We start from the raw sequence: 23,707 nt of genomic DNA, 5'->3' as shown, positions 1-23,707 counted from the left end.
CTCCGCCTCCTGGGTTCAAGCGATTCTCCTTCCTCAGCCTGCCAAGTAGCTGAGACTACAGGCGTGCACCACCATGCCCAACTAATTTTTGTATTTTTAGTAGAGATGGGGTTTCACCATGTTGGCCAGGGGCTGGTCTCAAACTCCTGACCTCAGGTGATCCTCCTGCCTCGGCCTCCCAAAGTGCTGGGATTACAGGCGTGAACCACTGCCCCCAGTCCCTGAATCTTACTTGGAGAAATTCTGCTGGGTCATTTTCAGGCAGGGCTGAGGGGTGCGGGGACTCTCTGAGGGGTGGGGGGACTCTCTGAGGGGTGGGGCTTGTCTTCTCTCTGTAAGGGGGACAAATGTCTTACCATGGGGGTAGAAGAAAAGAGCATAAAAGAGGGCAGAGCCAGTTCCTGTGGGCCTGTCCTATTTAACAACAACATAATGACAGCTAATATTATAGGATGCATGCTATGCACTAGGCCTCACGCTAAGTGCTGTTTGTGGATTATCTCATTTAATCTTTCCAACCACCTGCTGAGTTGAGTACTATTATTCCCATTCTACACACATTGAAACTGACAATTAGAAATTGTAAGTTAAGCTGCCAGTGACTGGCAGATCTTAAATTCGGTCACTCCATGACTTTTCCTAGAATGTAGGGATGCAAGGTGCAGTGATTTCGGATTAGAAATGGATCTAAGGAAAATAAAGTTTCAGTTGGAAGTGAAAAGGAGAAAAAAGGTGGGATGAGAAGAAAAGAACTAAGAGGTAGAATTCCAAGCTCATTAACAGCTGGTCCTTCTGATGTTCCCAGCTGTAAGATGCCATTACTACATAGTAAGCCCTGGAAATCAAATTAGTGTGTCTCAGCCCAACCAGCCTAAGACCATCAGGGACAACCACGTAGTCTGACAGAATCAAATTTATTGACACATTGTAATGAGGGAGATCACACACCACAGAATCACGGAGAGTCTCACCAAACAAAGGAAGATGGAGTTATCATAGGAATTGGGGAAAGTATGGAGGTCAGGGAGAGCTGAAATGAAGCATAGTTTTTATAAGCACAAAACAAATCAAGGCTGTGTATAAAGGGACCATCAGTTCTGAACAGCAAAGTGGAGGCAGGCTGCTGTTTCCCTGGAAACTACCAAGTGAAGGTAGACATGAAATGTTGTGTCTAGAAACTCCTTATCTGAAACTCTGTAATGGAGTTGGAAATCGATGCTGCTTTTTTGTGTCAAAGTGACTTGGATCCTCCAGGCCAGAGTGGGCTATCTCATTCTTACTGAAATGATTTCAGATGGTGATATTTCTAATAGTCTATGATTTTAGAGCACAAAGTCCCTCAGTGAGTAAGAAAGTAACAGTCACAGAGAAGGGTTTGCTATGACATGTTGTGGCTCCTGGGGAGAAATATTGTCTCCTATCCACACAGCTGTTGACTGTATTTGTGCTGGCATTCTTCTCTGTCTTATCTTTTTCTGTTGTCTTAATTGCCTTATTCTGCCTAATCCGTGTTTAGTCTGATGAATGGCTAGGCAGAATTTTTAAATTTATATTTAATTTTTAACATGTATCTTTTTATTCCCACAAATCTCATTTTAAAATTGACAAATAAAAATTATACATATTTATGGTGTACAACATGTTTCAAAATATGTACACATTGTGGAATGGCTAAATTGAACTAATTAGCACATGCATTAACCCCATACCATTTATTTGTGACAAGGACACTTAAAATCTACTTTCTTCACAATTTTCAAGTATGAAATACATTGTTCTTAACTATAGTCACCATACTGTACGATAGATCTCTTAAACTTATTCCTCCTGTGTAACTGAAACTTTTGTATTCTTTGACCAAATCTCTGCAATCCCTTAGGCAGATTTTTACTTTCTCATTCTTGGCTAATTTTTATTTTCTTCGGGCTCACATGTGTATTGGTTTCCTGTAGCTGTTGTAACAAAGTACCACCAACTGGGTGGCTTAAAACAGTAGAAAGACACTGTCTCATGGTTCTAGAGGCCAGAAGACCAACATCAAGGTGTTGGTAGGGTTGGTTCCCTGTGGGAGAGTCTTCTATCTATTCTCTCTTTCAGTTTCTAGTGGCAGCTGCCAGTCCTTGATGTTCCTTTTCTTGTAGATGCTTCACTCCAATCTCTGCCTCTATCTTTGCGTGGTGTTCTCCCAGTGTCTGTCTTCACATGAGGTCTTCTTTCAAGGACACCAGTCTTATTCAATTAATTAGGGGCTCACACTACTCCAGGATGACCTTATTTCAATTTAGCTAATTACATTGCAAATACTTTATTTCCAAATAAGGTCACATTCTGAGTCCTGAAGGTTAGGACCTCAACATAAGCTTTTTGGAGGGACACAATTTAACTTTTAACAATGAGGAGCAAAACACATTTGTTTCTAGGCCAGGGCCTAATGAGAATTAGTGCCTTGTCGCTACTCAAGTGTGGTCCACAGACAGGCAGCTTCTCCTCACCTGGGAGTGTACTAGAAATGCAGAATCTGGGATCCTGCTGCAGTCCTATGCATCAGAACCTATATTTCGACATTATCCCCATGTGATTTGTCTGCACATTAAAGTATGCAAAATAGAGTTAGTGCAGAAGCTTATTGCCCAATAGCAGCCCTGGGGACACTGCCAGTTTAAAATCTATTGGTTATTAGGAATTAAGATCCTGAAAGAAACCACCCCAGCCAGATATGGTGGTGCATGCCTGTAGTTCCAGCTATTCAGGAGGAAGAGGTGGGAGAATTGGCTTGAACCCAAGAGTTCAGCCTGAGCCATATAGCAAGATCCCATCTCTAAAACCAAAACAAAAACAACTATTTGAAGAAACCAGCAACTGTAACAGTGGGACACAGCTAAAGAGGAGAGATTGGATTTGGGTTGTAGGTCTGCTGAGGCCTTAGGGAGGGCTGATGGGGAAGGAAGAGGAGGGAGCAGAACTGGGGCTGCTGGAATTACCCCAGCTGTTTCCAAACAGTGCAGACGTCACATAAGCACTGTAGGCCTCACTTTCCTCATCTGTAAAGTGGGCTAATACCTCCTATCCCAGTGACTGGTGTGAGAATTAAGTGTGAAAATATACCCAAAGTGTCCAGGATAGCATCTGGCAAGGATAAATGCAAAATGAATAGCAGTTGAAGACACACAGATTGGGTCCAGGCTGAAAGAGGCAGCTGGGAAGGGGAGGCAGCTCATTCTGTCATGTCTTCATTCATTCCACATTTAGTACCTCCTCTGTGCCTGACGCTATAGTAACAGGAGTAAGTCCTCCTGTGACTCATGGTTATATGGAGGAGAAAATGAGCAAGTTTCTGAGCACTAACAATGGAAGCTGACTCAGGAACTTCTCACAGTGTGGCCCATGGGTATCAGATGGGGCACTCTGGGCCCCAGCTTGCAACAGGCAGGCTAATTCCAGGCTTTACTGCATGGTTTTACGCTCCTCTGCCTCCTTTCTTCTCATCAGTTTGGTTCCAAAAAAATGGTGGATGTGAGTCTGTAGCTGTCAGATTTAGGTGAGTCTAGCCAGTTAAAAACAACAAGGCCCAGCACTTGAGAGGCCGAGGCGGGTGGATCATGAGGTCAGGAGATTGAGACCATCCTGGCTAACATGGTGAAATCCCATCTCTACTAAAAATACAAAAAAAAAAAATTAGCCGGGCGTAGTGGCGGGCACCTGTAATCCCGGCTACTCAGGAGGCTGAGGCAGAAGAATGGTGTGAACCCGGGAGATGGAGCTTGCAGTGGGCCAAGATCACGCCACTGCACTCCAGCCTGGGCGAGAGAGCTAGACTCCGTCTCAAAAAACAAACAAACAAACAAACAACAACAAAAAAATAAAAACAAGGCAGCTTCCATTCTGGAGAACGTAATGGATAGATTGTCTCATTTAAGTTTCCAGGCAAAACTTTGAGGGGTAGTAGGGGTATACCAAACTGATGTCAGCAAACCTAGCAAACCTAGGTCTGAATGCAGGATGACTTGGATAAGCTGCTTAATTCTGAGTTTCCTAATTTTTTTTATTTTTATTTATTTATTTATTTTTGAGACAGAGTCTCAATCTGTCACCCAGGCTGGAGTGCAGTGGCGCGATCTCGGCTCACTACAATCTCTACCTCCCAGGTTCAAGAGATTCTCCTGCCTCAGCCTCCTGAGTAGCTGGGATTACAGGCCCCCACCACCACATCCGGCTAATTTTTGTATTTTTAGTAGAGATGAGGCTTTCACCATGTTGCCCAGGCTGGTCTCAAACTGCTGACCTCAAGTGATCTACCTGCCTCTGCCTCCTAAATTGCTAGGATTACAGGTAAGAGCCACGGCACCCGGCCTCCTCCTTATTTTTAAGTGGGATAATAATGGTACCTACCACACAGTGCCTGGCACATGTTGATAATGTTAGTCTTTTGTAGAATTGAATCTTTCAAGTGTCAGTGGCAAGTGGACCTCCTGCTGCCTTTCCCTCTAGGAGACACTAGGTGCTACCCTGACTCTGAAAGAGACACCCTCTGCTCCCCACAAGTTCTCAGATGCCGGGTAGGCTTCCCAGAGCCCCTACAATGATTTAGCATAGGCTTTACTGAATTGTAGAAGAGAAAGAAGAAATTCGACATTCTATTTCAGAGTAATGAGCAAATTGCCATTTCTTAACATTATTTCTAAGCCATTATGAAGAATTCAACAATCAGCGCTAATGAAGAGAAATAAATACCACATGGGAAGAACCCTGGGCACCAGCTTCAAACTCGTTCTGAATTTGGGCTGTGGGAATAATCTAATTTCCTGAAAAATGTTGCCTTTTTTTCTTTCTGTCTCTCACCTGCTCTCCAGTGGAGATGGTAAGAAAGGTTAAATGAGAAAGGAGATTCAAGTTGTGATCAAAGCAATTGGAAGACTTTCCATTATCCTGCTTTAGTTTTCATCATAGAACTTCTCAATTTTTCAATAATTACAGTTTGTTTTTTCTGCTTTCTCCCTGCACTATAATCAAAGCTGCATGAGACTAGCAACTTTGTTTGATTCACCCTGGCACCCAGCACAGTGTCTGGCACATAAAAGCACATGCTCAATAAATGTGGGTTGAATGCATAAATGAATGATATACTCAAGAAGTTGCTCTAAACCCTGATTATAATTCAACAATACTGTGGGCTTTTCAAAAAAATTCAAGTTTCCAGATTCTTCATCCCAGAAATTGATTCAGAAATTCTGGCGTGGGTCCCGAAAAAGAGCATTTTTAAATATCTGTTTATATCTCTGGAAGGATCCATGAGAAATTAGTAACATCAGTTGCTTATAGGGAGGGGAATGGGGCAGATGGGGGCCACAGATAATAGGGAGACTTTTAACTGAATCTCCCTCTGTTTTTAAAAAACGTGAGTAATATATTATGTACTCTTAAAAGAAAAAAAATTTAAATTAAAGAATAAAAAATGTTTAGTCCAGGTGATACGCAGCCAGGATTGAAAATTACCCATTACAGACAAGTTGCTATTTCAAAGAGGAGCTGGGATTGGACAGCACGATTGAGAGGTGGGCCCCTGCTCAGCTTGAGTAATGGGCTGTCACTTAGGCAGGCTGGGAGGAGAATTTACTCTACAGGACATTGCTAGGTCCTGTAATCAACTGGGGAGAATGAGAGGGAGCCGTTGTCTGTTATTTATTTATTTATTTATTTATTTATTTATTTATTTATTTATCTTTAGATGGAGTCTCTCTCTGTCACCCAGGCTAGAGTGCAATGGCGCAATCTCAGCTCAGTGCAACATCTGCCTCCAGGGTTCAAGCGATTCTTGTGCCTCAGCCTCCCAAATAGCTGGGATTACAGGTGTGTGCCAGCACGCCAGGCTAATTTTTGTATTTTTAGTAGAGGCAGGGTTTTTCCATGTTGGCCAGGCTTGCCTCAAACTCCTGATCTCAGGTGATCCTCCCCTCTCAGCCTCCCAAAGTGCTGGAATTACAGACGAGAGCCACCGTGCCCAACCAGTTTTCTGTTATACCAGGTGTTCAGGAACCTCAAATCCTGTGTTTGAGTTAAAAAGAAAAGAAATTTCCTGTGTGCTGAGATAACCAAGTGCTCAACAAGAAGCCAACATGTCCATCCTTAATTAGTAATCAAAGTCTTACAAAAAAATCAAATCAATTTTTTTATCAGATTGGCAAAGATTACAAGAATAATAGCTAGCCTTGGGGGAGGTATGGAGAAACAGTCTTACATACTACTTGTAGGAGAAGAGTGCTACAGCCTTTTGGGAGAGCAATTTTGCAATTCAGGCCAAAATCCTTAAAGGTATTTACATGACACCTTTTGCTGTGCCGAAACTTTATTAACCTCATTAGGGAAGACACCAGGTTCAAGAGGCCAGAAACCCAGCAAAGAAGACATAGGGTTTTATTAGGGGTTTACATACAGGGGAGAGAGTCCAGTGGCACTGGGCTGGACAAGATATCCACCTTATATCCAGGCCAGTGGTGGCAGGCTGGGCAGGAAAAACACAACGGCCTGCAAACAGCGTGTAGTTTATATAGCATTTTCAGTTAACATCTTCCCCTTAACGACCTCCACCTGGCAACTTTCAGGTACCCCCCCCCCCCCACCCCCCCCCACCCCGCCCAAACTCAGGGCCTCAATCCTTGCTTATGGCCCATGTTCAACGGGACGGAACGGGACGGAACGGGACGGGACGGGACGGGGACTCAGATGTTTCTCATAAACAAGGAATGAATCTCTGGGTTGGCCACTCCTGGATTCCCTAGCTTGAAACACACATTCAGGTGCGTCTGCCATACAGGTTTATTCTAATTGTATGCTTAAATTATTACTCTCAGGGGCATTTACCCTGCACCTTAGTAATGGCGTAGTAATTCTAGGATTTAGTAATTCGGCATTTAGCCCATGGAAGTTGAATGGTTTGGTTCTGTGTTCCCACCTACATCTCATCTTGAATTGCAATCCCAATTATAATCCCCATGTCCAGGAAGGGACCTGTTGGAAGGTGGTTGAATCACAGGGGCGGTTCCCGCAAGCTGTTCTCGTGATAGTGAGTGAATTCTCACGAGAGCTGATGGTTCTATAAATGGCGGTTTTCCCAGCTCGCTCTTGCCTGCTGCTACGTGAGACGTGTACACTTCTGTTTCACCTTCCGCTGTGATTCTAAGTTTCCTGAAGCCGGCTACCCTGCTTCCTGTTAAGCCTGTGGAACTGTGAGTCAATTAAACCTCTTTGCTTTATAATTAGCTAGTGTTAGGTGGTACTCTTTATAGCAATGTGAAAAGGGACTAATACAGAAGAAGTATTCAGCCAAGTGAGCAAATTAATATACGTAAAGGTCTTTATATCATAGTATTTATAATAGTGATTATGTTGGTTAGAAACTGTAAACAATATAAAAGCCAACCAATATAGGATCATTTAAATTATGGTATAGTCATCTGTCCCTTGCTATTCATGGAGGGAATTGGTTCCAGGACCCCCCAACAGAAGCGAAAATCTGAGGATGCTCAGGTCCTTTATATAAAATGGCACAATATTTGCATATAACCTACTACACACAGTTTCCCATACTTTAAATCGTCTCTAGATTACTTGTAATACATAATTCAATGTAAATGCTATGTAAATAGTTGTTAACACTATATTTTAAAATTTGTATTTTTATTGTTGCATTTTGTTTTCAAATATTTTCCAGTATTGATTCCATAGATACAGAACCCTCAGATATGGAGGGCAGACTGTACATCCACACAAATAGAATGCCTTGCCACCAGCAGAAATGTGAAAAGAACAGCATGACTTAACATTAGACATGACAGGCATACTCAAAGACACAAAACTTAGGGCAGAGTGTGATGCTATTTTTGTAAAACAAATATATATATACCTAGTTAAAAATCCTCCTTACCAAGTGGGAACATGAGAAAGGCTGGGAATATCTATCTATCTTATATACTTTTTTTTTTTTTTTTTTTACTTGCTGTTTATAAAGTGCCTAATATTGTGCCTGGCACGAATCCATTTCTCAGTAATCTGAGTTCTCTTCTCCTTTTCTTTCTAATAATTCTTTTGCTTCCTGCCTCTCCCTCTGCTTTCCCTAGTGGAGTGCAGTGACCTCAGTTTTCCTCTGTGTCACCCTATCCAAGGCTGTCCATTTGGACTGAGTCCCCGAGTCCCAAGTTCTCTTTCCAGGTGTCCTCAGTTTTTTATCTTCAGTTACTCATCTGGAGGAAAGGAAGCTGTGGGTTTAAAGCTAATCCCTGAGCATGGCAGGGGAAGAGTTCTGAGTTTGGGAATCTGAATCTTTTTTTTTTTTTTTTTTTTTTTGAGATGGAGTCTCACTCTGTTGCCCAGGCTGGAGTGCACTGGCATGATCTTGGCTCACTGCAACCTCCATCTCCCAGGTTCAAGCGATTCTCCTGCCTGAGCCTCCCGAGTAGCTGGGATTACAGGTGCCTGCCACCACTCCTGGCTAATTTTTGTATTTTTTTTTTTAATAGAGACAGGGTTTCACCATGTTGGCCAGGCTGGTCTCGAACTCTTGACCTCGTGATCCGCCTGCCTCAGCCTCCCAAAGTGCTGGGATTACAGGTGTGAGACACCGCGCCTGGCCTCAGGTAATCTGAAATTCTGAGCTCCAGTTAACACTGGGCAGGCTTTGTTTTGCAAACAACAAAATAAAACCTTGCTATTTCAAGCAATAAAGGGATTTATTTAGAGATATTCAGTAGGTCCCAATCTGAGGAAGCTCAGAGAGCTCTGAAGTGATATAGTCAGGATAGGTGCCATGGGAGCTGCTGCAGCACTGCCACCATCACCATTATCACTACCCTGACACAAGCCTCACTGGGACCAGACCGAGTATCCACCATTGCAGTGCCCACAAAAGTGGATACCTCTGCTAGTATACTTGCTTTCCCAGCGTGAGGGCACCTCCTTAGATAATTCATTTTTCATCAGATCTTGTGTGAATCTAACTGGTGTGAACTAAGTCACGTGTGCAATGACCTGTAAAGCAATCTAGGATTGTGAGTTCTGGGAATGGCAGGGCTCATAATGTGAAACATTACCAAAGGGTAGACAAGGGGTTGAGAGGTTTGGGGGCCATGATGGCAAATGTATATGCCCAGTCTCTCTGTTGACATTTGTTAATTGTGCCAATGTGAGCCAGATTCCTCTGAACTGTAGTGTTTTCATCTATAAAATGATCAAAACCTGGTGGGGGAGGTGGTCATGGGATGAAGAATCTATTTCCTTTGCATCTGGATTCTAACTATTAAAGTGCAGTCCAAGAAACCAGACGGGATTCAGTGGCAATTTTGAAAGTGCCAGCTGAAAAGTGATCAAGAACCCCAAGTGCAGAGCTCTCCCTGGAAAATTCTAGGTTGGAGAATGGGGTGGGGCTCCATACCTCTCTTCCAGAAATGAATACACCCAGTCCCAGAGCTGGGCAACTTCAGGTGGAAGAGCTAGAGAGTAGCTGGCCTTGTGGATGCAGGAATCAGGAAATGTGAGCTCGCATTGCACCTGGACACCCGATGTGACCAGGAGGTCATGCTGATTTCCAGAAATCCCTCCAAGTCTTCACTGTGGCAGCTGAGCTGCAGCAACGCAGTGGCAGAGCTGGAGGTTGCATTACTGTATGCGCACATCTTCCTGTGCTTGGCACTGTAGGTGTGTGAGCGGTGAAGGAGAAATAGTTTGAAACAAGGCCAGGAGCAACCAGAAGTTACTCTGGGTAAAATTATTCTAGCCATTAAATGTATAAAATTGTAAGTGGTATATTTGGTTTTCATTAATATCTAGTCAAAATGGAAGTATTCTGCTGTCAGGAATAAATTATATAACTAAATGTATACAATTTTAAATGCACCTTACTTTTTCCTTTTACTGATGAGAATTGGACAAAAAATTATGAAATTTTCTGTTTGTAGGACCCAAATCTACAATAGTACTTCAAGGAATGAGTCCATTTTGGCATGAAGTCTCATGTTTTATGTACTCCAAAATACCAGATTAGCCTTTAGCATATCTGACACAACATGTTCCGAGGAAATCTAATAATTTCAGATAAAATATCCTGAAGCAACAAGTGCATGTTTAAGGGATTGGGTACTGGTTATCCTGAGATGCCCACCATCGCTACTAAGGGTCCCCTTTATTTTGAGAGTTTAGACAACTCAACGTGATGAAATATAATTCAATGTATTCCAGTTCAGCCAATGTGAAATAGAGCAATAATGTAGGGTGGTCACTAGTTCAGAATTAGGGAATAAGGCACCTGGAGAGTTCCTGACTTCAGGGACCTGGACTGAAATGCTTTGGAAACAAATGCAAGTCACTGTTGTTTTTGTTAGCTTGTTGTGCAGCAAGATAGTCGGTGGTGAAATCTAAGAGGGTGCTGAGAAATGCTGTGAAGAAAGCCCTCTCTCTCCTAACCAGGCTCAACCCCTGTTATCCTGCACTCACTCTGTGTGACTGTCATTGCAGCCCAGCTGTGACTTGAGCTCATTATAGTTTGGCACTAATTGTGGCATGGAACAGAAGACCAGGAATAAATAAGGACAGGGCTAAGTGCACATGTGCGTGTGTGTGTGTGTGTGTGTGTGTGTGTGTGTGTATGCGCACATGTGTGTGCTTGTATTCCTGTATCTACATAAGACCAGTAGTTAATGAAACAACAAATAATGCTTTCAATCTATTCACTTTGATTAAAAACTATCAATTTCTGATGGGTGACAGATGCTTCTTTAGGAAACAAGCCCAAGAATTCCAGAAAAATTAAATGAGCTCTTGAATGACAGAAGAAACCTGGTGTTAGAGCTGCTCTTCCAACTCTCCAATCCTGTGCCTCTGATTTCACCTGGTACTCCAGGCCCTGGCCACTGTCTGCCACATTACAATGATATATCACACCTACCATGTCTCTTGTCTACATGGGGTGGACTCTTTCAAGCCTCCATTTTTAGCTTTTCCCACTGCCCCTCCTACTGCTTAGAAATTTAATACTAATATAATTAATTGCCCTCAAAATGAGTCTCACAAGTAACAAAATAATGGTAATTTTTGAAAAGTGATATGCCACTATTACCTCGCCGGATTTTTAATATTAATATTAATATTGAAGGCACAGAGCGCTGCTGGTATAGCATAATTTGCTATAATTTTTCTGGATCTCTGAAGAGCAATTGGTTGCATTTTTTTAGAAGCTTTAAAATGTACATATCCAGCAGTGTTGTGTCCAGAAACTTAGCCTAAGGAAATAATTAAGAATATGACAAATATTTAGCTACTTAGATATTCACTTCAATGTTATTCATAGTAGAAGAAATCTGTTGGAGGTAGGGAGGACTCTGTACATCTAATCAGATAACTGATTTAGTCAAAGCAATGCATATCAGTGTAATGGAATGATGTACAACCATTAAAATGATAATATGAGCTATATTTGCATGAAAAGGCATTCCACTGAAAGCAGGTTGTAAAACAAGATGGCAGTTTTGCTTCCAGGAAAATGGAGATGTGTTTCTATTTTTTCCATTGAGTATAACCAAATACCCTGGACGTAATATATAAAACAAATATTAGAAGACCCTGGAAGGTAGAGAGAAGATGGCAGGCTGGAGAGGAACTCAGGACCCAAAGAATAACACCATGATGAGTCCCTCTTTTTGTTATTTTGTTTGGCTTTCTTTGTTTTGCCTTTGTTTTATCCCAGAGTTGAGCTGATAAAGGCAGCAATTCGGAAATATCACTGGGCAGAGACATTAAAAGCCCCAAGAGAAACCTGCTCTATCCAAACAGCGGCAACCTAGCAAGACAGAAAACTTAGACAATAACTCCTCTACCTCAGCTGAACAACACAAAATAAACTGCAAATCCAACCTCATCAGCAAAGTCCAGGTGAGGAGCCTAGAGTTCCACACTAACCAAATTCAATACAGGTGTCCCAACAGCCCCACCAGGATGGTGTCAGAAAAGCCCAAGTAGGAGGTTTTGTTTCCACTTTATAGTTAAGGATACCAAAACTAAAAAGCATGAAGAGGTTTGATTCTTCACAGCAACTACCAAGTCTCACAGCAGGTACAATTTCTGTGCTGCTAAACCCCCTTTCTCTGTGCGCTGTGGTGAAGCCTGTACTATTTTGCTGGCCTTTGCTGAGTTTCTCAGGGAGAGAGGAGTGAAGTCTTCAGAGGTAGCAGCAGGGTGGGGCTGGAGAAAAAGGCTTTGCACATTTCCACAGCTTTCTCTCCCAGCATGAATGAATCATTCCCTGTTTATGGTCCTCTGTGCTCACATAGCTCTTCTTCTCACATAGAAGAGAGTGCTTTCAGGAAGATAACCACTATCAATTGCGTATACCTCAGTGTGTATTTGTCACTAAGTTTTCTCATCCATGGGTATCTGGAAAGGAAACCATGATTATGCTTGTATTATGGAGGACTGTGCCTTTCATTATAGGTGTTGGGATGTGCAGAGAGAGGAGGAGCAGATTGAGGTGGTACTTCTTGAATTTCTAGAATCACTTGCTCCTAGATTGCCCTGGTTCAAGGGAACTAGCTGCCAAGTGAATTCAGAAAGCTATTTAAGGCAGGAGGAGGACTGCTCCAGGGCGTAGCAACTCTGCCTCTTTATGGGAGAGGTTAATTCTGTTGGTAATTCCTATTAGGTTTACAGGTGTAGCTCCTTGCTAAAGTAAGATGATATTAGCCATTTTACTTAAGGACCAAAGATAGATTACTATGAGGGATATCTTTTTTTAAAGCTTTTCTTTTAATTAAAATAATAAAACTCTTTGTAAAATAAATAATATATTTCCAGTCTTAGCTCTAACATGTAAGAGCTTGGAAGTCATCACTCTAGTTCTTACAAGAAAAAAGCTAAACAAACTGAAACTCAATACCTTTTATCAGGCTTACCAGGAGATTGAGGTCACAAAGCAAACAGCCACTCTGAAATCTGGAGAGATAGGTACATCCAGAGAGTCACAGCAAAAATTTGTTTACCTGGAACAGATGCGTCTGGAATGATAAGCTGAAAGAACCCTTAAATGATAGTACTGACTAATTTCTGGAGGCTGGGTGTGGACTAGCTTGAGAGTCATAAATTCCTGGGGGCCACAGTCTTGTGGGAGATACATTTTCATGGGTTTTACTTCCAGGAACCCTACCAGCATCTCATGATGAGGACCCAGGAATTATCCCCTGTGGCTTCGGTGGGGCTAAGGGAAAATAACCATTTTGAAAAGTTCACGGATTATCCTCCATAACAAAAACCTAGCCAGCAAAAGAAAAGACTTCACCAGACCCTTATTCCACTGGAGAGAAGGGCATTTGCCAGAGCCCAGAACCCTTCAGCCTTCCTGTTTTACTCAAGGTAGTGGGAAGAGGGGGAGCTAAGATACTTGTGAAGGTCACAGCCAGGGACACAGGCCTACCAAACGACAAGATTTAATAATAAAATTAGAGGATGGAACCACTCCATACATTTTTTGTGCCCGCCTTATTTTTCTTCACTCAACATTATTAGGGACATTCTTCTATGTAGGTCAATTTCTGAGTAGGTTCTGATGGAAGGATGTGGGGACACCTAGTCCAGCTAGGAGGTTGCCCTGGAACAGTATTGATGGCTACACATAGCCAGAGAAAAACAATTCTAGGGAAACACAAACTACCAGTAGAGGAGGATGCCCTCCACTCTTCAGAGGTTCAGGATTGGGTGAGGCAGAGGATGAATAGAACTGTGATCAAGGCAGGAAGGCTGAGTCTGAAGGCTTTGAGCATGGTGCCTTGGGATAAATTAATTCACGTCTCTGAGGCTTATTGAGCAGGTTTTCATTTCTCAATGCACAAACTCTGTGATGCACTGGTAACAGCATGTATATGTAACATTCTCCTTAAGGGAACCCTGGCCTCTGCCTGATGCCTGCAGTGACAGGCAGTGAGGGGAAGGTGAGGCCTCCCTAGGAATTCAGTAAGCTGTCTCTAGCATTGGTGGTGCAGTGGCATTGCTGGACGGAGCAGTGAAAACAACAGAGGCCAAGAAGGCTGATGGCTGTCATGACAAGGAGCAGTGAGTACCACTGGGGAATGGGAGTGCAGCAAGGGGCTAGGAAACTGAAGTTGAATTAACAAAGGGAGGAGGGTTTTGGAGCCAAGTAGTTTAAAATAATTACTCCAGCCCTCAGTGGGTATACAATAGGGTCATGCTCAGATGAGAATAAAGCGTTTGCTCCTCAGTTTCCTCTGAAGCACCAAAGCTACCTCCAGCTTTGGAAAAGGTGTTTTCCGTGGGAGTGGGCAAAATCACAGTGGGTTCAGACCAGTTGCGATTCCATGACATTGCCAGGAGAAAAACAAAATATTCAGCTCTCTCAGCAGGGGGACCTCAGCACCCACATAGTAATGGAGGGGCAGGACGCAAACATACCATATCTACATAGTATATAGGTAAACGCAGAGTCTGGGTAATTAGTAGTCTCAGGTTTCCTGGAAGGATCATGCTTTTTGATTCAGTTGGTTGTCTGGGAAATAGTCCAAATCTTTCTTTGCCAAACTCAGGGGTGGTAGAAACAGAATTAGCATGCCATCCGTATTTTTCAAAGAAGTGATGGAAATGGATTTTCAGTAAGATTTCTGAACCAATTTTTAAATTCATATTTTAGACTTTTACTTGGAGCTGTAGAAGAAGTGCATTCACTCCTGAGAGTGACAGTGTTTTTTAAAAAACCTCAAACCCAAATTGGAGTCTCTTGTTTTAATTCTAATTCTGGCACATCACCAACAACCACTGGATGTACCAACCCAAGGATTTTTTTTTTGAAAGGAGTTTTTAGTTCTGAAGCATGTGGTTCTACTTGTGGCAGATCTAAAAATGTTGAATAATGAACAAGAATTTAGTTTTGGGAAATCTAAATGTGTTGACTGCAGAACATTTTTAGAAAAGAATCCTGATGCATTTAAACAGGCACCTGCTGGGATTGGGAAAATCCCCTCTCCTCTGCCAGGTGGAAGAAAAAAATTATTAATAAGACAATACTATATCAGTAATTTATAGAATTTGCACCTGCTATAAGCCAAGCACTTGAGGATTATTATTTATAATCTTTATGTGATAGGATGTTAAAAGGAGGCTTTTTAAGCGAGTTTCTTTTTTTCTTTTTGAGACGGAGTCTTGTTCTGTCACCCCGGCTGGAGTGCAGTGGCACCATCTCAGCTCACTGTAACCTCTGCCTCCTGGGTTCAAGCGATTCTCCTGCCTCAGCCTCCTGAGTAGCTGGGATTACAGGCATGCACCACCATGCCCTGCTAATGTTTGTATTTTTAGTAGAGGAGGGGTTTCACCATGTTGGCCGGGCTAGTCTCGAGCTCCTGACCTCAGGTGATCTGCCTACCTTGGCCTCCCACAGTGCTGGGATTACAGGCATGAGCCACTGCCTGTTTTTCTACTAAAGCATCAGTATTATGGTTTTTTGTTTTGTTTTGAGTGATTCTTTTTTCTTTATTATTTTTAGTTCTGGGGTACATGTATAGGATGTGCAGGTTTGTTACATAGGCAAACGTGCAATCATGGTTTACTGCACCTATCAACCCATTACATAGGTATTAAGCCCAGTAGGCTGGTTTTTGAGGATGGTGAATGTGAACAAGACCTCCCTCATGCAGGCTTTACAACGACAATGAAGAAGAATGTGTTTTGTCTTTTGGCGCCTTTACCTGGTTTAACGTCATGATAGGTGGAGAGAAGATTGGTGGAAAGAGTAGGGATGCTACCTTCCTGCCTCAAGCCGAGTGAGGAGTGCTTTGGGAGACTTTCCTAGACCTTGCCATGTCTTCCCTGTAGCCTTGACCATCAGCCAGGGCCAGAGGGTGTGGTCATTACTAAGCAAAAACTGTCCTATTTCCATACTTCCACCTCTGCTCCCGTGTTCTCCTCCTAGCCAGGCAGATCCTAAATAGCAGCCCCAGTCAGAGGACAATGAACAGTGAGAGTAGGGAGCAGAAAGACGGACCTCCTCTTCCCCCCTGCCCATTCACCAAAGCAGGTCTGAGCTTGGAGGTGGGAAGGCTTAAAGCTAAGTCAAGTTAAGAGTTTGGGTCATTAAAAGGAATTGGACTTCTATTCATTTATTTACTTTTATTATATATTTATATATTTTTAGACCAAGTCTTGCCCAGTCACCAAGGCTGGAGTACAGTGGCGCAATCATGGCTCACTGCAGCCTCGACCTCCTAGGCTCAAACAGTTCTCCTGCCTTAGCCTCCCAAGTAGCTGGGACTACAGGTGTGTGCCACCACACTCAGCTAATTTTTTATTTCTTTTTGTAGTGACAGGGTCTCGCTGTGTTGCCCAGGCTGGTCTTGAACTCCTGGTCTGAAGTGATCCTACTGCTTTGGTCTCCCAAAGTGCTGGGACTACAGGTGTGTGCCACCACACTCAGCTAATTTTTTATTTCTTTTTGTAGTGACAGGGTCTCGCTGTGTTGCCCAGGCTGGTCTTGAACTCCTGGTCTGAAGTGATCCTACTGCTTTGGTCTCCCAAAGTGCTGGGATTACAGGCAGGAGTCACCGGGCCTGGCCAGAAATGAAATTTTAAATTGCTGGATTGTGACTGTGTTTGCAACCTAAAGGCTGTCAACTGCCCAAGTCTGAGCAGAACAGGCTGGTGCATTTGTCATTCACAGACACTGGGAGACTACCCCCTTCCCCATATAGTCTCTCCATTCTCATCTCCACCACAGGAATAAAGTTTCAAGGGACGTAAGCGTAAAAACTAAAGCGTGTTTCAGCCCAATGCACCATCATGCTTGTTCAATAACCAGTTACATTAACAGCACCACCAACTACATGGGGATTATTTTCCCCATTTTATAGATGGGAAAATAAAGGTTAGAGAAATTAAATAGTGGAGCTGGAAATCAGATTCAGGTTTGTCTTTTAAGTCTGCAGTATGCCACCCTACTTTTGGTTATTGTGCCAAAAAGAGTAAAGGTTATGCTAAAGATTAGAAATGAGAAAGAAACAGATTTTTAAGAAGGAAAAATAAGTTTTTCTAATAATTTATTTTAGATATTGTCGATACTTTTAGACCACTTTGACAGTTTATTTGAAAGGTAGAAGTAACTTTTTTCCCAAAAAGCCAGGAGTATTTTATTTGTATGAAACTACACAAGAGTATATTTTTCCCTCTGTACCTGCACACCCCAGGACAGTACATAGCACTGGGCCCCTTCCATCCCAAGAGTCTATCATTCTACATGAAAATTTAAACTTATAAGTCAGAGAAATAAAGAGCTGAGTCTGCTTTAGCAAATAATTCACTGCAGGCTTTATTTATAAATAACAAGAGTACCAAGTGAATTTTGCATTTCATTTAATTTACACAACTTGGAAGGTAGAAGGACTTTTCAGGATTCCATCAATTTCTAGAATCTCAGCGTTTACCTGTAATCAATTTCACTCAACTTTGTATGAATGACAATCTCCTGGCCAAAAGCATGCCCAAAGGAAATTGGAGGAGCTGTACTAAGTTTTCCACCCTTTCCTACTTAACCATGATTTTGCTTTTCTATTTTCTATTGCTTGGGTGAGAACTATCACTCGACACTTGCCCTAATATCTGAAAAAGACATGCCTTGGTTTGCTGCTCTGTTGTCTTCAGTGGGGGCTCTGGAGCTAGCCCAACTTCTCAACCAAGCCTGCTCTCACCCACCCACTGCCCCACCATGCCACCCTAGCCCTGGAGTTCCTTCCCATCCCCAGCTTTGCCTGATGAAATCCTACTCTTCCAGGCATGAACATTCCTGTCTCCATGAAGCTTTTACTTGCCCCCCATAAAAACAAATGGCATCTTCTACAGAGCTCCCTGTGCACAGCCACTCAGCACCTTCCCACCTACTGCTTGTACTGGAGTTAGCTGTCTGCTCTCAGCCTTCCCAGCTGAGAGTGAGCCTCTCAGGAAGAGGCTGTGCCCTATTCTATTTGTCTTTGAGGTTCCATCTCCTCTACTGTGCCAGCACCTGATATGAATGAAAGTCTGTTGAATGAGTGAATAAATGGGTGGATAGATAGATGAATAATAAGGGAGTGAGGCTGAGCCACACTAACCACCCTTCTTGAGAGTCTACCTGTGCCAGGTGCTTTATGTACACAACTACCTGGAATTCTTACAGGAACCATGGATAGTTCCCATTTCACAGAACAGGAGTCTCCAGAGGCTATCTCCTCACTCTGTCCACTGGATTAGGCTGCCTCTTGTGACTCTTCATGGGAACCAAATGAAAGGTTGGCTGCCCGTGAAGGGGTGTTGGAGGGGAGAATGGGGAGATGGGATGGAGATGGGAGGGATGTCATCTGCCTGAGTCTCACATGACCCAAAGCATACCCTGTCATGCCCCACGTCAGCATTAGCAAGCATAGCTCTGTCATGCAAATGCAAATGCTAAAATTAGTTTAGCTTCATTCTCCAAAGGGCATCTTTCCCCCTCCCTGCAGTGAATGCATTTACATAATTTTATTCTGAGAGGAAATAATCACTCAGCTTTTTAAAAAATGAGCCTCTTTAAGTATGTCTTTTTGCCCTCTTCTCCCATCTTTTGCAAGCTGAATAGCAGTTCTGCTATATGATCTGCGTTCTTTTTTCAGCATTGGTAGACATAACAGATCTCAACAATGTGGGGAGGCAGGTAAAGCAGTGCTGGAAAGGTCAGGGGAGCCAGGCTGTAAGAGCAAAAGAAAAGCAGGAGCCCCTTTGCTGATGGCCACACCCCTCCTTTCCTAATCCAGTTGGCACCCAAGTTAGACCACCTGACATCAAAGCTGGTTCAAAACAATCTTTTAAAGGAAGAAAACTATGCAGGCAGGAGTCATACAGTGTAAGACACCCTGGGTCTATACGCAGACAGGGCAGGTCCCTTTGCTGATTCCTAACTGAACTTTTCCATCTGGAAAGTGGGGATAATAATACAGAACCTGCTCAAGTGACCTCAATGTGCCACTGTTCAGTTCGCCTGATTTTTGGTAAGGAGGTTGGTTGCTTTAGGATCCCATGAGGTTGGGGACATGGTTAAGACAACAAGATGAGGGTTCCCAATTGACCACGGAAAGGCTCTCTTATCTTGAGTTTGGAGGCTGGTTGACCTTCCCAGTGTGTTACTAGGTCAATCAACGTGTTATCTCTTTTGTTGTACTTTAAACCTCATTGTGACAGGGGCTGGTTTTCTATATAAATCAGATACTCCACATATGCAGGGACTTTGGATTCTGGTTTTTCTTTGCTAGACTATGCTTATCCAGTTGCAGGAGTTGTGTGTTTCTCTGGCCAGGTTCCCGAGAGTATAGCAGGTGCTCTTAAGGTAATTGTCTGGGGGTAATCCCTCCTCTCCAGGCGCATGCTCAGTCCTTATGCATAGGTCCCTGTGCCCTGGTCAATACTATATAAATGCCAAGGCTCCCTTTTCCCATTAGGTAATATAATTTTTCCAAGAGTGTCTACCTGACCCATGCTGAGACAATTGAATTTCTTTTCTGGAATTTGGACTTTGGAAGAGAGAAGCAAAGACTGGGATTCACACATATAGCTGTGCTGCCAACAAAGGCCAGCAAAACATTGTTGAGTTTACTCAACCACTTGACACATGCAAAATATTCAATAAATGTTTACTTTATTTTTATTGATATTCTTTATAATCCTTCCAACAATCCTGCCATGTAACTATTTTCTCATTCTAAGGATCAGATGAAGAGCTCAGAGATTCAAAATTCATCCCAAGGCAGAGTAACAGAACTAGAACCCAAATCCTGCTCAGTTTGCTTGCAAAGTCCCTGCTCTTGCCATTGCACTCTGAGCCTTGTTTACTGGTAGCATCATGACCCACCTTTACAGTGCAACTAAAAATAAGAAGTATGCTCACAGATTAGCTTTGAGTGATAAAATCCAGGCACAAAAGAGCATATACTGTATGTTTTTAAGTTCAAAAACTAGCCAAACTTTACTATGATAGTAGAAGTCCAGTTGTTACCTTCGTGAGGGGAAGGGGAGAAGGCACAAAGGGACGTTTCTGAGATACTGGTGATATTCTGTACCTTGATTTGAATGCTGGCTACACAGGAATATTTACTTTGTAAAAATTTGTTGAGTTGTGTACTTAAGATTTGTGCATGTTATTGCTCTTGTGTTTGTTATATATCAATAAAAAATAAAGGAAGAAATGAGAAATAAACTGAATTTAGGGAGGAAAACTGCCCCCTTTCTCTCACCCTTCTTATTAACCAGACTGTTTTTACTCATTTTACTAAATTCAGTAGAAAACATGATAGCTTTATTCATTTTCCTGTATCTTTTTCAGACTTAATTCTTAAACATCTCTCTCATATATATGTAAATATACATTATACATATAAATATAATTGCAGTCATCTGCTATATGCCAAGTTTTCTATTTCTGTCTTTATTGATTACTACTAAATAAAGACAGAAGTAGTAATCTTAAGCTTTTTACAGCATAATTATCAACTAAATAGCAATTGAATTTGTTTTCCTGATATCCTGCCTTCATATTTTCAATGATCCAACTTGTTTTCTTGTCTTGTAAGGCCAGAAAGCTGTAATGACTCTTAATACTCTAGAAATTAACAACCATTATTATTTTAGCCCACTTATTATGTTTAATATATTTAATGAAATTTTTACTAAAGTATAATACACATAAAGCCACACAAATCCTAAGTGAGAACTTAATGAATTATCCCAAAGTGAGAAGTCCTAGCCAGAGCAATCAGGCAAGAGAAAGAAATAAAAGGCATTCAAATAGGAAAAGAAGTCAAATTATCTCTCTTCACTGATAATATAATTCTATACGTGGAAAACCCTAACAACTCCACAAAAAGGCTCCTAGAGGTGAGAAATGACCTCGGTAAAGTTTCAGGATACAACAATGTATAAAAATCATTAGCATTTCTATACACCAATAATATTAAAGATGAGAGAAAAATCAGGGATATAACCCAATTTACAATAGCTACACACACGTAAAATATCTTGGAATACATCTAACCAAGGAGGTGAAAGATCTCTACAAGGAGAAGTCCAAAACACTGCTGAAGGAAGTCATAGATGACACAAACAAGTGGAAAAACATCCCACACTCATGGATTAGAAGAATAAATATCATTAAAATGGCCATACTGCCCAAAGCAATTTATAGATTCAGTGCTATTCCTATCAGCTATTTCTATCAGAAAATGACCACCAACATCATTTTTCACAGAATTAGAAAAAACTATTCTAAAACTCATATGGGATCAAAAAAGAGCCTGACTAGCCAAGCAATTTTAAGCAAGAAGAACAAAGCTGGAAGCATCACACTACCTGACTTCAAACTATACTACAAGACTACAGAAACCAAAACGGCATGGTACTGGTACAAAAGTAGACACATAAACTAATGGAACAGAATAGAGAACCCCAAATTTGCATACCTACAACCATCTGCTCTTTAACAAAGTTGACAATACCAAGAAGTAAGGAAAGGACTCCCTATTCCATAAATGGTTCTGGGATAGCTGGCTAGCAGAAGAATGAAACTGAACCTCTACCTTTCACCATATTTTAGAATTAACTTAAGATGGATTAAAGACTTAAGTGTAACACCTACAACTGTAAAAACCCTGCAAGATAAACTAGGAAATAACATTCCGGACATATGTCCCAGCAAAGATTTTATAATGAAGATATCAAAAGCAATAACAACAAAAACAAAAATTGACAAATAGGACCTAATTAAACTACATAGCTTCTGCACAGCAAAATAAACTATCAACAGAGTAAACAGACAACCTACAGAATAGAAGAAAATATTCACAAACTATACATCTGACAAAGGTCTATCCAGAATCTATAAGGAACTTAAACAATTCAACAAGAAAGAAACAATCCCTTTAAAAAGTGGGCAAAAGACATGAACAGATACTTCTCAAAAGAAGACATATTTGGCCAACAAATATATGAAAAAATGCTCAACAGCATTAATCATTATAGAAATGCAAATCAAAACCACAGTGAGTTTACCATCTCACACCAGTCAGTATGGCTAGTATTTTTTTAAAAACTAAGATGTTGGCTAGACTGCAGAGAAGAGGGAGCACTTAGAAACTGTGGGTGGGAATGTAAATTAGTTCAGCCAATGTAGAAAGCAGTTTGGAGATTTCTCAAAGAACTTAAAGCAGAAGTGCCATTCAATCCAGCAATCCCACTACTGGGTATAAACCCAAAGGAAAATAAATCATTCTACCAAAAAGATACATGGACTCATCTTTCATTGCAGCACTATTTACAATAGCAAAGACATGGAATCAACCTACATGCCCATCAACAGTGGACTGGATAAAGAAAATGTGGTACATATAGACCATGGAATACTATGCAGCCATAAAAATGAATGAAATCATGTCTCTTGCAGCAACGTGGATGCAGCTAGAGGCCGTTATCCTAAGCAAATTAATGCAGAAAGAAAAAACCAAATACCCCATTTTCTCACTTATAAGTGGGAGCTGAATATTGCGTACTCATGGACATAAAGATGGGAACAGCAGACACTGGGGACTACTAGAGGGAGGAGGGTAGGATGGGAGTGAGGGTTGAAAAACTACCTACCTGGTATATGCTCACTACCTGGGTGACAGGGTCATTTGCATACCAAACCTCAGTGATGTGCAATTTACTTACCCATGTAGCAAACTTATACATGTACCACATGAACCTAAACAGTTGGGGAAAAAATTATACCAAAGTGAGCATACTTGTGTAACCACTACTGAGGTCAAGAAAGGGAATATTTCTAGCTCCCCAGAAGCCCTCTTTGTCCCCCTTCCCAAACACTACCCTCTACTTCTCCCCAAGGCAATCACACCAGAGATTAGTCCAATGTATTAGAATACTATATTGAGAACTGAAACCTGCAATCACAGTACACTGTCTGCATTAAGGTGATTTTATCATTCCAAACAATTCTTGCTCAGGAAAATAAAGTTATAGGTAATCTTATTGTTTGTTTCAGGTACTTCCCCTAGAGTCATTTATCCAGACAATCAGCCACTCTTCCAGACATCATCAACCCCTTCTCAGGACAAAGACTAGGCTCATAAAATGAAGAGCCTGTGTAAGATTGCTGCTTTCCCTTCCTTAAATATTTGGTGGAATTTACCAGTGAAATCATCTGTTCTTTGTGGGAACATTTTTCGTTATGGATTCGATTTCTTAAATAACTAATAGCAGTATTTGAGTCATCCATTTCTTCTCTTGTTGCTTTCAGTCAGTTGTGTTTTCCAAAGAATTTGTCCAGTTGAAGTTACTGGTGTAAAGTAGTTTATTACATTGCCTTATTCTTTTTCACTGTCTGTACAATGGGAACTTATATCTCCTCTTTTATTTCTAACATTAACAATTTTGTTTTCTCTGTATTTTCTTTATTACTTTTGGCCTTGTTCACTTTTCTATTGCTTTCTATTTCAATGATCTCTGATCATCTCTTTATTTCCTTCCTTGTAGATTGAGTTTTCTTTTCCTATTTCTTTAAGGTAGAAATTTAGATCATTGATTTTAAAAGCTTCCTTTTTTTCTCATATCAGTATTTAAAGCTGTAAGTTTCCTTTTTAGCTGTATCCCACACATTTTGACATGTTTTTTAAATCAGTCA

General features: G+C 41.5%; 1 long non-coding RNA gene across 1 annotated transcript in view; it reads left to right on the top strand.

The window, feature by feature from the left end:
• Positions 1-7,032: 7,032 nt before the first annotated feature.
• LOC129392971 (uncharacterized) overlaps positions 7,033-23,707 on the top strand; it is a 125,533-nt gene continuing 108,858 nt past the window's right edge. The window contains exon 1 of the long non-coding RNA XR_004673064.3: positions 7,033-7,223. This is a non-coding gene — a long non-coding RNA (uncharacterized LOC129392971). The remainder of the gene's footprint in view (positions 7,224-23,707) is intronic.

This window comes from Pan paniscus, chromosome 7, assembly GCF_029289425.2.
Source record: "Pan paniscus chromosome 7, NHGRI_mPanPan1-v2.0_pri, whole genome shotgun sequence".
Taxonomy (NCBI): domain Eukaryota; kingdom Metazoa; phylum Chordata; class Mammalia; order Primates; family Hominidae; genus Pan; species Pan paniscus.
This window is presented reverse-complemented; position numbering and strand designations above follow the sequence as displayed.